At 41.0% G+C, this 16,820-nt stretch overlaps 1 pseudogene; it reads right to left on the reverse strand.

The window, feature by feature from the left end:
- Positions 1–3,736: 3,736 nt before the first annotated feature.
- LOC101643727 lies at positions 3,737–5,199 on the reverse strand (annotated as a pseudogene).
- Between the last annotated feature and the right edge of the window lie 11,621 nt (positions 5,200–16,820).

A 16,820-nucleotide genomic window follows, 5' to 3' on the forward strand; every position in this document is an offset into this window, starting at 1 on the left:
CTCTGGTCTAACCAGGTTTGCAAGGCAGAATTGGGATCATGGTAGTTGTGGGGAGGAAGCGTTTAAGAACTAGAGGAAGGTTGTGGGTTTCATTATTGCTATACTGAACCCTAAGTGACTCATCTCCTCCGCACTACCCCTCTGCAAGGTATGTCCAGTTGTCTAGAGATGGGCATTGGATCCCCATCACGCACCACCCTCATTGACGATGATATGATTCCCCCTCCCCCGCCCCCGCCTTTGGTGTTTGAAGCCTGGTCCCTTTGGCCCTTCATGATCACACATGTTGCTGTGCTGCTTCCATGTGGGCTTTGTTGCTTCTGGGCTAGATGGCCACTTATTTATTTTCAAGCCTTTAAGTCCTCAGATGCTATAGATCTCGATAGCAGGGCACCATCAACCTTCTTCACCACATTTACTTATGCACACATTAGTCTTCAGCATTTATGTGGGGAAGGTGGTCACACAATGATGGTTTTTGTTCTTTGGTGTCTGCTGCCTGATACCTTCAGCACCTTGTGTTCACACAGGCTTGTGTGCTTCTTCTCTGTGGGCTTTGTTGCTTCTGAGCTAGATGGCTGCTTGTTTGCCTACAAGCCTTTAAGACCCCAGACACTATATCTTTTGATAGCCGGGCATCATCAGCTTTCACCACATTTGCTTATGCATACGTCTGTCTTCAGCGATCATGTCGGGAAGGTAGGTATCATGAAATGACCGTTTAGCTGAGCAAGGTGCTCTTGTATTAAGGGAATGTGCATGAGGAGACCCAATGTCCACCTGCCACCCTATTACCAAACCTATAAATATTTGCACCTAGGTCCATTGCCTCCATAATCTTAAATATATTTACATATGTACATGTCTGTATTTAGGCTTCTATGTATGCCCTTTGCCTCCTACTTCTTTCCTCTATTTCCTTATGCTTTCCTCCTGTCCGATTACCATGTTCAGCTTTCATTCTGGTTTCAGTAATTCCTCTCAGTTACCTTGCCCTTGGTCACTCCCTACCAGTCCTCCCATCCCCTCCCTACCATTGGTTTTGAACAGTTTGTTGTTCCCTTGTCCCTAGGTTGGCCAACCCTCCTCCCTTCCCCTACCTCCCACACTCCCATGTACTCTCCGGGGCCATTGGTCCCTTTATTTTCTTCTCACAATTTTTTGTCCAGCCTCTCTTATCTAGGTGGACATGCAGATATATTAATATGTGAATAAAATTGGGGATGGCTTTGACAGCACAGTACCAAAGTGGCACATAAGAACATGGTGACAATGGCGGCAGCACCGACAATATGCTTGCAAATTTATAGAAAGAGTGAAAGAAATTATTTTCAATAGGGGCACCAAAGTAATTCAACTGGGAGTCAAAATTCTTTTTTAATTTTGGGAAAATTTAATAGTCATATGCAAAGACTACATATAGATACAGATATAAACTTTGATTCCTATCTCATTCCATATACAAAATAAATTCAATGTAAACAATAGTCCTAGCTTTAAGAGATAAGCCTATAAAACTTCTGGAAGAAAATATTTGCAACTCAAAGTTTTGCTAATATTGCATAAAAACACAATGAATAAAAATCAATCAATTGGACTTTATAAAATCTAAAACTTCTTTTCTTTCAAAGATACCACATTTCAAGATCAATCCTGAAAAAACAATGTTCTCAGGGATAGAATACTACCCAATTTTATGCACTAAATACTATTGTCAAAGATTAAGAAATTGAGGATTTTTACCAACTTCTAGAGTCTGAAATTGATCAAAACTGCAATCAATTGTGCAATGATAATTACCGATGATTGGCTTGAAAGTTAGAAATAATGTAGCATCTGTAGCTAAAAATGCAGTATCAGTGATAGAAATTATTGCTGAGATCACATGATAGAGCATTGCAAGAGGAACAACTCAATTATTGCAAATATTTTTTTCAACAACATAAATGGTGATCTTAGAGGTGAATTTGTCAGATGGAATCAAATTAACTTCATCTGTGGAAAGAGACAATAAGGGAGCTCAATATTATCAGGCAGAACAAGGCTATGGAGGTTGGCTGCCATGCAGGTCATCAATTGCATATGATTATAAGTTCAAGTTCAACATGAAGATGAAGACAATCAATACAAGTCCATGAAAACCAAAGCCAGGTTTTAGTATATCCTTGCTGAATTTAGAGACCAACTCAAGAATTGATTTTTTTCATTAAGTTTAATCACTAGAATAAACAATGATCATTTAATCAATAGATTAAACATTAATGATAAAGACTAGGTGACTTATAGGATAATATCAAGTTCATCATACATGAAGAAATAAGTCATTAATAAGACATGAAAGAAGATAAAGCTAAAATGGACTCAGAAGAGCCTTTGAATATAGAGTACTGAGTGGTGTAGTGGTTATGCATTGTGCTGTGGTCCTCGTGGCCGGCAGTTCAAAACCACCAGCAGTTCCTCAGGAGAAAGACTGGGCTTTCGACTCCTGTAAACAGTTGCAGTCTCAGAAATCCGCGGTCGGTCGCTATGTGTCAGCACTGACGCGATGGCAGTGAATGAGTAAGCAAACGGAAGAAATGATAAAGTAAAGGGGCAGAACAGATGATTTCAATGGCCAACTACAGAAGACAAAGTATAGAAATTATAATGAAGTGTACAAACACCTGGCATTAAAGAAACCAAAATTGAAGGATACACAGAAATTCAAATTAGATTAAGAAGAGGAGGAAGAACGAGGGAAATGACTGCTGAAATTTCAGAAATTTGGCTGAAAACAGAGAATTCCTGAAAGATATTGCCTATGTATTACCTCAAGCTGAAAGAATTGAAGAAAATATCAAGCTTTAAGCTGTAATATTAAAGGGTTCTATGGGCAAAATATTAGACAACATAGAAAGTATCAAACAAAGACGAAAGGAGTACACCAAATCATTGTACCCTGATGTTTAACCATTTTAGAAGTTAGCTATGATCAAGAGCAGATGGTGTTTAAAAGAAGTCCAAGTTGCATTGAAGGCATATTTAAATACAAGGCTTCAGTTGTTGATGAAATACTGAAACGCTTTAACAAACACATGCAATACTGGAAGCTCACACCCATCTATAATAGCCTGGCCAGCAAACAGGAAGAAATCCATATCTGCACCCATTTCAAAGGGAAAAAAAACCAACAGAATGCAGAAAATATTGAAAAATATATCACTTAAATTACACACAAGTAAAGTTTTGCTAAAAAATAATTCAAAATGGTTGCAGTACTACCAATAATCATATATAGGTTTTCATGCAATATATTCTTGGTTCTTTAAATAACAATTATGACAAGTAGCAGAAGGAGTTAAGGAATGCTACACTTGTGATTCATACAAAACACCAACATTTGGGGTTGAACATAATTAGAGAAATATCTCAAAATACTTTTCAAAATACTATAACAGCCAATACATGGAGGCTTGCCTGAGGTGGGCATAAGAATGCAGTCCAGAAAGGGGAAAAACAACAGCAACAACAGAAACACACAAGCACTACGCAATTTCTGTAAAATCACTGAGCAAGAATAACAGTATTGGATTTCACATACTGATTCTGCGCAGCTTCTATACAGTACTTGACTTAAATCCAAGAGTAAAAGTTAAAACTCTCCTCCCCTGTTTTTGGTAAGCTTGGTAAACTTACATAACAAACTTGGATGACTTTCACCCCTGGATTTTACCTGAGAGTAGCCTTTCAAATTTTTTCATGTAAAAGAGTGCAGCTTTAGCACTTGTACACTGATGTCACCAATGTTACTATTTCTTGGGGTCTCAGGAAGATTCATATTCTTTACAGCTGACACTACACAGGCTGGAGCTCCTGCTAAGCCAGCCACAGATTTCTCATTGTGTGTGTGTGTGTGTGTGTGTGTGTGTGTGTGTGTGCATCAATGTGTGTAACACTCTCATTCATGTTAGTCTCCAATAATATCCCCCCCATCACCATTGCTGCAAGAATATTGTGAACCTTATCTACATGGAATATTAAACCCAGTTCACAGACATTTTCAAAACACTTGTCTCACGTTTCCACGAATACCAGAATTAGATCTAAAATGCCAAGTTCACTTTCTGAAGAATCCACACAGAAGACAAAATATTATGTTCTGTAATGTCTATCTACCGGTTTGTTGTCAGATCCTCCTCTTAACAATCCTCCTTCTAGGAAAGGACAAACATGTTCTTCTCTCTCAGATACCAGGTGGAAGGTCTCGCTGATGATAGGTTGTGGTGCAGCTTCGCTGTAGGGCTGGTCCAACTTGGAGAGCCGCGGCTTCCTGTACTTGTTGAAGATGAGGATCGCCTTGATGATGGCCAGGCCACGCTGACCCGCGGGGCTCTGGGGGCCCAGGGCAGTGACCCCTACCAACAATCTTTACAGAAGCTGACTGCTGTATCTTTCTCCCACCTAACAGCTGGTGGGTTCAAACCAGTGACCTTTAGTTTGCAACTGAGCCCTTAACCGAGCTCCCCCAAGAGCACCACCAGGGCTCCTTGCCTGAACGCCAGGAAGTACAAATGTGGAGCCCAAGGCGACTGGGATCATTCTATCTAAATGAGAATGATAATCTAATGGAACATAAACAGCACTCGGTGAACAATGGATTCACAGAAATCTAGAGTGACAGAGTGGACAAAATGGCTGGGCTCTTGAAGTTCTCCAACAACTCCAGTCAGAAGAGGCAGCAGCAAAGAGCCTTGTTGACTAAATAAGCAGATTAGATTTTCTTTTAGTTACTAAGACATTCTGCCTTATATTCTTGATCTCTCAGCAATGATTTCTCTTTTCATGAGTCATTCTTTTCCTCGGGTGATCAGACTCTTCTGAACATTCACTCTCGCTCTCACTGCAGCTCTCTTGTAACCTCCTCTTCTACTGCCAAATCATTCAGTGTGTGATTACTGATCTCATCTTGTCTCTAAGTAACTTCAAACTGTGCAAGGATTTTATTATCACCTATTCACTGATAGGCCCCAAATGCACAACTCTAGCTCACGGCCCCTCCTTGGGATTTACCCCTCTCCCCTCCTCTCTCCTCACCTTGCCCCACTCCATATCCCTTCCTCCTGGAGCCATTCCTGTTTCTCCAATGTCACTCTCACCCCAGTCTGAACAATCATTACTGTTCATTTTTATTATACACGTTTTCAATACAAATTGCACCATGGTAATCACCTGTTTAAAGCCCACTAATCGCCACTCATTGCCCTTAGAGGCATTGAAAAAGTTGAACTACAATATCACGTTCGATCTAGCCCTGGTTCAACCTTCTTTCATCTCCCCTCCTATCAACTCACTCTCTCCATGAGTGTCACCATATTGTACTTCTTTTGATTCTCAAGCATATCACACAGTGTCTCAGGATGGTCCTGTAGGCATCCATGTGTAGGCTATGTGTGGTGATCCGTGGACCTGCGGAACAAAATCACCCTGCCCTGCCATTACTTAACTGCATTTGAGTAATTGTTCAGAATTTAATTGACACCCCTCCTTGTCTAGGAATCCTTCTCTGGCTGCCTATACCAGGTTTGTTCACAGTGTTTTCTTGAAGTTTGTTTGAGTTGTCACATTCAGTAAACTCATAGAAACTAATTGCTCATTGTTTATCTATATTTTCCATAGAACCACATTAATGCCATTCATAAAGGCCTGAAAATAATTATAAATATTAAAAACATTGGTGGAGGTTCCTTCTTTTTTTTTTTAATCATTTTATTAGGGGCTCATACAACTCTTATCACAATCCATACATACATCAATTGTGTAAAGCACATTTGTACATTCATTGCCCTCATCATTCTCAAAACATTTCCTCTCCACTTAAGCTCCCAGCACTAGGTCCTCATTTCCCCCCTCCCTCCCAGCTCCCTGCTCCCTCATGAGCCCTTGATAATTTATAAATTATTATTTTGCCATATTTGCCCTGTCCGATGTCTCTCTTCATCCACTTTTCTGTTGTCCGTCCCCCAGGGAGGAGGTCACATATAGTTCCTCGTAATCGGTTCCCTCTTTCCAACCCACTCTCCCTCTACCCTCCTAGTATCACCACTCACACCACCGGTCCTGTAGGACTCATCCTCCCTCCTTCTTACAACATGGGACATGCCCTGAGTAATATTTAATGAACAATACTTTCTCCCTATCCCTGACAATGAACTTCGCTTAGAAATGGGATGCAAGGGGGCTGGGGGTTGGGGGTTGGGGGAGAACCTGAAATAATCTGGATCATCCTCTTCACTTCAACCTGGAGAGGATACAACTATGTGTATTTGTAACCTCCCCTCCCCCAAACCTCTCAAAGAAATCCACGGGAAGGCTGTAACCCTGCAAAGCTTTACAGACGGAGAGGCACAAATTTGGATGGCAGAGAAAATGGCCTCCGATGAAAAAGAGACTCTGAAACTAAATTCTGCAAACTTTACCAAGTGTGCACCTCCTATACTAATTATAAATATAATTTTTCCAACCAGTCTGAGGTCTGAGGACTGGGGACTTCTCAAATAAACAGCAGTGATAGCTTTATTTCTAAAAGTCCTCTCTTTAGGTAGAGAGAAAGCTATGAAAGCCTTGTACTCGTTCAGATTTATCAAAGCTGCTATTGTGTCCCAACCCCACTTTCCAAGGCAAAAAAAAAAAGAGCCCACAATCAGAGATGGGATCGATTTCTAGTACAGGGGAAAAGCATGTCCAACAAAGCAATGAAAGAAACAGAGGTAACCAGGCAATTTTATTTTGCTACAGTATTTTAGGTAGCTAGTGGCCAGCTCAGCAGAAATTGCTAGAAAGAGCGGTGTAGGGACAGGACCGATGGGGAGATAAATCTAACAGAGACACAGATGGAAGGCTGTACTCCTACGCCTCTGAGTACAGCCTGGCCTGACACCCTGCATCCTTGGTAGCAGCAGGAAGAACTTTCAAGGTTGGAAGAGAAATACCATTGAGATGCACCCATGTTTCTTTCTTCCCTACTTCGCTCCGACACATGGTTTGGGAAAGTTTTGTTGATCTGAAGAACTGTAGGTGCCATTGAATCAGTTCTGATGCACATAGACCCTATGTACAAGCAAACAAAACACTGCCCAGTGCTGTTTGAGCCCATTGATGCAGTCACTGTGTCAATCCATCTTGTTGAAAGTCTTCCTTTTTAACATTGCCCTGCTACCTTACCAAGCATGATGTCCTTCTCCAGGGACTGGTCTTTCCTGACAACATGCCCAAAGTTTGTAAGATGAAGTCTCATCATCCTTGCCTCTTAAGAGGATTCTGGCTATATGTCTTCTAAGATAGATGTTTCTTGTTTTGTTTTTTTTCCTTTTCAGTCCATGATACATTCAATATTCTTCACTAGCATCATAATTCAAATGCCTCAATTCTTCTTCAGTCTTCCTTATTCGATGTCCAACTTTTGCAGGCATATCAGGCAATTGAAAATACCATGGCTTGGGTCAGTCATATCTGAGTCCTCAAAGTAATTCCCTTGCTTTCCAACACTCTAGAGGTTTTGTGCTGCAGATTTACCCAACACAATTGTGTTACTCTGGGTAGACTGGAAAAACAAATCCACAGAAACCCATATCTATATAAGAGAGAGTTTTATATAAAAGGTAAGCGTACCTTAAGAAAGCATCTCAACCCAGTCCGGTCCAAGCCCCTAAGTTCGACATTAGCCCATATGTCTGACACCAATCTACAAAGTCCTCATTGTCGCAAACCCACACAATAACACCGACTGCAGGAGGGAAGCCAAATCAGTGAGCATGTAAGCATCTCAGCGCTGGCAGGGGTCTCCACACGGCTTCTCCAGCTGCATAGGGGTAGGTCCATGTGGCTTCTCCTCAGGGATGTCTCACAGGAAGTGAACCTTGTCAGCTGAGGCAGAGAACTAGCTAAGGCAGTCACACATTGGTCTGACCATCAGAGAACAAGAAAGGCGAGGGTCACCGAGCCATTTGTCTCTCCGTCCTTCAATTAATCCCACATCTGTCTATCGGCATGGTTAGCACAAAAAACCTCACCTAGCTCAACAATGATTGTATTTTTTGAACTGCTGCTTCCATGAGCATGGATTGTGGATCCAAGCAAGACAAAATCCTTGACAACTTCAATCTTTTCTCCATTTACCGTGATGTTACCTACTGGGTACAGTTGTGAGGATTTGGGTCTTCTTTACATTGAGTGGTAGTCCATACTAATGGCTGGGATCCTTGGTCTGCACCAGTAAGTGCATCAAATCCTCCTCACTTTCAGCAAATGAGGTTACATCACCTGTGTTCGCATGTTGTGCATTAGCCTTCCTTCAATCCCAATGCTTTATTCTCTTTCACATAATCCAGCTTCTCTGATTATTTGCTCAGTATACAAACTGAATATGCATGATGAAAGGATACAACGCTGATGCACATCTTTCTTGATTTTAAGCAATGTAGTATTCCCTGGTTTGGTTCACACAACTTCCTCTTGATCCATATACAGGATCTATATAAGCACAAGGTTGTTCATAGTTGATGATAGCTTTATGATATCATAGCTTCTGATCCATGCAACTAAATACCTTGACATAGTAAATAAAACACAAATGAACATCTTTCTGGTATCCTCTGCTTTCAGCCAGGATCCATCTGATATCAGCAGTGACATCCCTTATTCCATGTCCTCTACTGAATCTGCCCTTAACCTCTGGAAGCTCCCTGTCAAAGTACTGTTGCAATCTCTGTTGGATGATATTCAGCAAAATTTTGCTTACATGTAATAATTACAATATTGGTCTCTAATTTGAGCTTTCATTTGGGTCATCTTTTTTTGAAATGGATACAAGTAATTTTCTTCTGAATATCCTGGCATTGACTAGTGAATGCTTCCAGTGATTCATGAGCTTATTGACACATTTCAGTTGGTATCCCATCAATTCCTAGAGCCTTGGGTTTGGGCTAATGCTTTAAGTGAAGCTTGAAATTCTGTATCGTTGGTTTTTGTTTATATGCGACCTCTTGAAATGGTTGGATGTTGACTAGTTCTTTTTGGTACAGTGAATCTGTGTATGCTGCATTATTCAACTTTTTGTCCAAAGAATCTTTCAATATGGCAACCCAAGACTTGATTTCTTTCTTGAGTTCTTTCAGTTTAAGATATGCTGAGCCTGTTCTTCATCTCTGTTTTTCTAACTCTAGGTTTTGACATATTATTTGGTCTTCTCAAGCTGCCCTTTGAGATTTCTGTTCAGCACTTTGACTTCATCATTTCTTCCATGTGCCTTAGCTACTCTATGATTGAGAGCAAGTTTCAGAGTCTCTTCTGACATCCACTTGAATCCTTTCTTTCTTGTCTTTTTGATGACCTCTTGATTTCTTCATGAATGATGTTCTTGATGTCATCCCACAACTAATCAAGTCTTCTGTCATTAGTGTTCAACGCATCAAATCCGTACTTGAGATTTTCTTGAAATTCAGGTGGAATAGATCCCAGGTCATATTTTGGCTCTCGTGAATTTGTTTTGTCTTCATCTTCAACCTGAACTTACATATGAACAATTGGTGATTTGTTCCATAGTCAGCCCCTGGTCTGATTTTAGCAGCTAATATTGAGCTTCTCCAGCATCTCTTCCCACAGATATATTCTATTTGATTTCTGTTTATTCCATCTGGAGAAATCTACATTCATAATCACCATTTTTGTTGTTGAAAAAAAAAGTATTAGCAATGAAGAATTCATTGGTATTGTGAAGTTCCATCATGGGATCTATGACTTTGTTTCTTTCACCAAGTCTATATATTCCAACTACTATTTCTTCCCCTTTGTTTCCAACTTTTGCATCCAAATTGCTAATAACTATTAATGTTCCTTGATTGCATCTTTGGTCAATTTCAAACTGAATCTTTTGATAGAATTCTTCAATTTCTTCATAATTGGCTTTGGTGTTGAAGAATAGTTGTATTAATTGGATTTCCTTGAGGCTGGTAGATACATCCTATTACAGACAGCATTGTACTTCAAGATAAATCTTAAATGTCATTTTTGACAAGGAATGCAATGCCATTCCTCTGATTGTTTCATTTCTAGCTTAGCAAACCGTATGAATTTCTAATACAATATGGCCAAACAATATGGCTAGTCAATTTCAATTCACTAATGGTTTAAGTGTTGATTTTTTTTAAATAATTAAATCATTTTATTGGGGGCTTGTACACCTCTTATCACAATCCACACATACATCCATTGTGTCAAGCACTTTTGTATATTTGTTTCCCTCATCATTCTCAAAGCATTTGCTTTCTACTTGAGCCCTTGGTATCAGCTCATTTTACCCTTCCCTCTCCACTCCCCCCTCCCCCATGAACCCTTGATAATTGATAAATTATTATTACTTTGTCATATCTTACACCATCCGACATCTCCCTTCATCCACTGCTCTGCTGTCCATCCCCCAGGGAGGGGGTTATATGTAGATCCTTGTAAGCTGTTTCCCCTTTCCTCCACCCTCCCAGTATCGCCACTCTCACCACTGGTCCTGAGGGTTTCATCTGTCCTGGATTCCCTGTGTTTCCAGTTCCTATCTGTACCAGTGTACATCCTCTGGTCCAGCGGATTTGGAAGGTAGAATTGAGATCAGGATAGTGGGTGGGGACGAAGCAATCAAGAACTAGAGGAAAGTGTGTGTTTCATCATTGCTAGCTGAAAAACAACAAAACCCACATGGAAGAAGCACAGCAGTCTGTCCCAACATGATTGCTGAAGACAAAGTGGGTGCATAAGCAAATGTGGTGAAGAAAGCTGACGGTGCCTGGTATCAATAGATAAAGAGTCTGGGGCCTTAAAGGCTTGAAGATAAATAAGTGGCCATCTAACCGAGAAACAAGAAAGCCTACGTGGAAGAGGCACACCAGCCTGTGGGATCATGAGGTGTCGAAGGGATCAGGGATCAGGCATCAAAGATCAAAAAGAAATCATAACATTGTGAATGAGGGGGAGTGCAGAATGGGGACCCAGGGCCCAACTGTAGGCAATTGGACATCCCCTTGCAGAAGGGTAAATGTTGATTTTTATGTGTTCTATCATTGTTTACAACTTCTAACATTTTTAGATTCATACTTCAAATCTAATTGATTGTACTTCCTTGAATTTCACTCTGTTTGCAGGTATAATATATATAACAATATTATACTCCATTCTTTTATGATTAAATGAGATTGTTAAGCATTTAAAACCATATAGACATTCATTTAAAGGTAACTCTAATTAGGAGTATGGCTATAAAGGGAATTGTAAAGCCAAAGGGACAAAAAATGGCCCAGGGCAGAACCATGGTAAACTCAGAGGATCTGAGTGGGAGCTACCAGTCTTTATATCAGCATTTCCAAAGTAAGCTCCAAGGGATATTAGATCTGTAGGACATTAACGAGGGTTACTCATGTGAAAAGGATGGTGAATCAAATAAATTTGGGAAACATTGGATTAAGAAGCATTAAAGCTTTATGTGGGATTCTGGGCCATCTTAATACGCCAATGTGTATACTGTTGTGAAGTATCGTGAAGCTGATTCCAACTCACAGTGGCTCTACATACAACAACGCAAAACATGTGCCTGTCCTGCACCATTCTCAGAATTGTTGTTAGGTTTGAGTCTTTTGTTACAGCCAAAAGACTGTGCAAATCCATCTATTTTTCCCTGCCCTTCCACTTGACCATGCATGATGTCCTTTTCCAGGTAGGTCTCTCCTGATAACATGCCCAACATATATGAGACAAAGTCTCACCATGCTTCTATTGAACATTCTGGCTGTACGTCTTTGTTCTTTTGGCAGCCCATGGTACTTTCAATGTTTTTCACCCACACCTTAATTCAAAAGCATTGCTTCTTCTTTGGCCATCCTTATTCATTGTTCAACTTTCACATTTATATTAAAAAACTCAAACTAAATTCACTGCCAACAGTTGATTCCTACTCACAGTGATCCTGTAGGGAGGGCAGAGGAGCCCCTGTGGGATTGCAAGACCATAGCTGTTTACGGGAGTAGAAAGCCTGGCCTTTCTCCCGAGGAGCAGCTGGTATTTCAAACTGCATAATGTGGGTTGTTTTTAAACTTTCCTCCAAAGCCAGTGCAGTATTCTTCCTCATATAGTTCAATTTCTCATATTAACTGCTCAGATTGAATAAATATGGCAAAAAAGAAAAAAAAACCTGATGCACACCTTTCCTGATTTTAATTCATGGATTATTCCATTTTTCTGTCCCTATAACTTCTTGATCTATGTATACATTCCACATGAGCACTATGAAGTGCTCTGGCTACCATAGTTTGTTATGATCCACACAGTTTAATGTCTTTGCATAGTCAATAAAACACAAGTAAACATCTTTCTGGTATTCTCTGCTTTCAGCCAAGATCCACCTGACGTTAGCAATGACATCCTTGTTCCAGGTCCTCTTATAAATCCGACCTGAATTTCTGGCAACTCCTTGATGATGTTTATGATAAACTCCTCCAATATGTATTAAAGCATGGGTGTGTGTGTGTGTGTGTGTGTGTGTGTGTGTGTGTGTGCACGCTACAGGATCTCTTTGACTAAACTCCAGGAAAAGTCATTCAAATGAACAGGTCTATGGGTCCTATCTGATAACTATTTCTTAAGCCAAAACCCAGAGCTAGCTTACTCTTAGACACTATAGAGTGTCCAGCACCTATAAGCTTTCCAAGGAATTAAAAATGAGGTGTTTTTTTTTAATTTATTCACTCCAAGGAAAAAGTCACAGAAAAAAAACTGCAAAAATTTAAATATACAGTATGTGTAAGTCACTGTCAAAAATGTAACATTATGCAATCATCAATTGCTGCTCAGCACTTTATATAAAAAAATATGCTTCTCATGGAATATGAGTTCCACTGAATATGTTTGCTATGCTATGTTTCAAGGACTCCAGTAGAATGACAGCCTAAAGTTTATAAATGCCATTGGTTACCTTGACAAGGCCATACCTTTAAACGATGTGAATACATTTCTATGATGCCCACACATACACATCCTGGAGCTAAAAAAAGGTTACAATCAACAGGGAACCAAAAATTTGAACCAAGCTACTTTCATGGTAACAGCTGGACTCTATTAGTTAACTTACCGGTGGAGTGAATGAGCTCTCCGTCCTTAGCTCCCATAAGCTCTTGGTGCCCACAAGACTCAGTAGGGTTTGGATTCTTGAACTACACAGTGAATTCTTTTTGGCAATAGCCACAAGATTCTGCAGCCAAGCACAGCTCTTTCTAAGTACATCTGCCTACCCAGCCCGGTGAAAAGCCATTCGCAGGCCGATTTTACAGAGGACGGCTCTGCATTCACTGCCTCTAAAAGGATCTCAGGCTTTCAGTGGCTCTTTTTAATTCATGGTAAAAGGCAACATTTTAAGGAGTGAGTGGGGGAAGGGATTTGAGAGGGGCTGAAAGAAAATCTCTCTGATTCTCCTAATGAAAATGAATGTGTTTGAAAGAAGACACACATGGATGAGGTGGAGGTACAAATTATCAGAGCTTCCCTTGCTGTGTGCATGGAGCACCTTGTCCCCTCCTCCACAGCAGCTCAGGCTAGGATAAGGGGCTTGTGTGTGAGGACCACCTCTGGGGTTTCAGAGAAACGCCTCCATTGTCATGCACTTTTCTCTACGAACCAGAAATAGATCAGGGTTCATGGAATTAGTCTGTGCCAGTTCATTTCTCTACCTCTTCTGAGAGGAGAAAGGAGAGAGAGAGAGAGAGCGAGAGAGACAAGCTGGGATGTAAAATTACTATTCCCTTTACCTTTCAATCAATCTATTTTAAAAAACCTGTTATAATACCAAATCTAGAAGCAGTGTCTTCTTACTGTTTAATTGTTAACAATATGGCACTTTCTCACTGTTTTCTGCGGTCTAATGTCTGTGCATATGATTTAGTCACCAAATGAAGAAACAAGTAAAGCCCCCTAACTCACACCACACACACCACACACACCACACACACCACACACACACACACACAGAGGAAGTTGCTTTTCCTTTGCTAATACAACCAGAGAAAAGGTGAAGACTATCAATTACAATTATGTGAAGGAGTTCTTTTAAGCTCCACGACAAGAAAACACTATTACAATGTGCTATATGCAAAGAATAATATTTTATTGCCTCGTGCTTTCTTTAGTTAAGTTTCCCTTGGGAGTGGGCAGGGACTCCACGAATGGCAATGCTCGCCCCTGGCATGTACCACTTCGTCTGAAGCTGTAACTTTTTCTCCCTCTTCCTCCCCCTTCCTATTATTGTCACTGGAGAATGACATGTTCAAGAAATGACATGTTCAAGAAAATGCTTGCCTTGGGGCCAAAGTGTGCTCCCTTTGCACTTGACTTTCCATTTATTCCACTCAAATCCCTTTTACAGCTAATTTTAAACGAGCTGCGCTGCGAGTTCATTTCCCTAACAGCTGACAAGAGCCGTGACCAATGAAAGCAAACAAAATGGCACTCGGTGGCCATTTTTGCTACCATTAGAAAACCATGACAGTAGAAATTCTGACTCTGTATTCTGCTCTCTATTACTCTGATATAGTAATCTGAATATGTTAACACTCCCGCGATACCCGCCCAGAGCCAAGAACGAGTTTATCTTAATTGCACTTTAGCCATAAGCATATTAAATGCAACTTGATTATAAAATGCATGTGAATTGCCATAATAAATTTCTTGGCAAGATTTCCAAACATGAAGTAAGGAATTCTATAATCTCCTGGTCTGACTCTTTTGCGGACTTGCCAGGTAACTTTCTACAAAGGCTGTTCCCTCCCCATGCCTCCCATTCTCAGCCAATAAACGAGTCATAATAGATTTGTCTAGCACCCAGGAATGACTGCAAGACGCTTCTTTATACTGGGACAGAATTTTGCAAACGACAATCTGGCTTTAGGCTAAATATGTCAGAATGATGCTTTAGCACGTGTTGTTGGGCTGATTGTTTTTTTAATTTCCATTTCACACACTCAATGGTCTCATCAATCAGTCTTCTGCATAGCTCACAGTTTAGCACTGTACATATGCTGCCTGGGGCTCAGTTCATGAATCCGTGTCCTGCCCCACAGGTTGACGGACTGTGCTCTCCCAGTTATTAAGCCCATTCCAGGTATGGAAAGCTTCATGAATACATACTGACGGGTGGTGGACTTATTAGTTAAAAGTGCTAAACGCTGATCCTCTGACTAGAAGGGGTTTGTCCTAACTGCAAAAGCCACGTGCAATTGTGTGCAGTAGTCGACTTATGTGCATTCCACATCAGTCTGTCTTTGAACAGAGTGTCACCCCTTGTTGGGAGTGAGAGAGGCATGTCCAAGAGACTGGAAGCGCACTCATGCACAGATGTGCTACCTCCACAATTCCCCCACAAGATTCCAAGCAATAAGCCAGGCACAAAAGGTGCCCGAAATAGGATGGAAACTTATTCAGCCTTGAATTCAGGGCAGAGGCCAAGTAGGAAAATGGTTGAAAAAAAGTCTCTTTTTCTTCAGTAATGGGAAGCGTTGCTCGCTAGTACTTTGAAACAGATTTTTTTTTAAATCAGAGAACTCAAAGTAGCACATGTGTACTGCTTGATTTATCTGTTCATCTGCCTTAAACAATTCGATGCAAGATACTGTCCTCCCATTAACATTGGACAGAAACTCCCCGGAAGCCTATTTCCGTATTAGCCAGGAATAGAAAAGCAAGCGGAGAATTGTCGTACTTTTGCAAAACTGTCAAATCCAGAGGATCATTTTAGTCCTCCAGCTCACCTGCTAAGTCAGATACGTTTCTAGACCGCAAACTTCAGTGAGCGTCCTGAAAAGCATTCCGATGGTTACTGACAATGGCTAATCTAGCATACCGGCAATTCACAACTCCCCCCACCCCCACCCCACCCCTTCCAAAAGGGAACTAGCTCCTCCTCATTGTTGGTTGATTCGAGCGCCCTCATGTGTCTCAACAGAGTAATGTCCTTTAGATAGTCCGAATGGCTATTCTTAAAAATAATTTTTAATATAGTTTATAATTTGTGTTGAGAAAAGCACACCGATGCAACCGTTTCTACATTACAACTCGGTGATGCAGGTGACATTCTTGGGGCTGTGCCCCCAACCCGTCTCCCGTCCGTCCGTTCACTGCAGCGCTGTTCCTCCGCCCTGCGGTTGCTAGCTAATCTTTCGCTGTGGTCAACCTGATCCCCTACAGCCCTTCACGGAGCATAATGCTCAAAACAGACTTCTTTTTTTCTTTCCTAACAGTTTTATTGGCACTTCAGCCACACGTCAGACGATCCAATCATTCCATCGTATCAAAAAGAGTTGTACAGTGATCACCACAGTCAATGCTAGAATATTTCTTCCCTTCCTTCTACTCATTGTTATTCGTGCAACTTTTTTTTTCCTAATGGTGGCAAAAATATACCCAACCAGACATTTTCCAACTCCACCAGTTTTACAGGTATGATTCAGGGTCTCGGGTACTCTGTGTGGTACAGTCATTATAGATAGCCCTGACTTCACGATCCAGCCACCATTAACATGCGTTCAACGCCTCGGAGCAGACACTCTTCGGTGCTAGTAAAGCTAAACTGCTGTTGGGATTTTCGGTGACAAGAGGAAGGCCCTCAGGAGATGGAGTGACAATGGGCACCACACAGGGCTTGGGGACCACAACAGATGTGAGCTCGGCGCAAGGCTGGGTAGTGTTTCGTTCGGCTGTACATACGGCCAGGACTGAAGTAAGAAGATGATCTCAGGGTAATACTTGTGTGTGTGTGG

The sequence above is a fragment of the Echinops telfairi genome, unplaced genomic scaffold (assembly GCF_000313985.2).
Source record: "Echinops telfairi isolate 266 unplaced genomic scaffold, ASM31398v2 ScPeMD7_9;HRSCAF=40, whole genome shotgun sequence".
Taxonomy (NCBI): domain Eukaryota; kingdom Metazoa; phylum Chordata; class Mammalia; order Afrosoricida; family Tenrecidae; genus Echinops; species Echinops telfairi.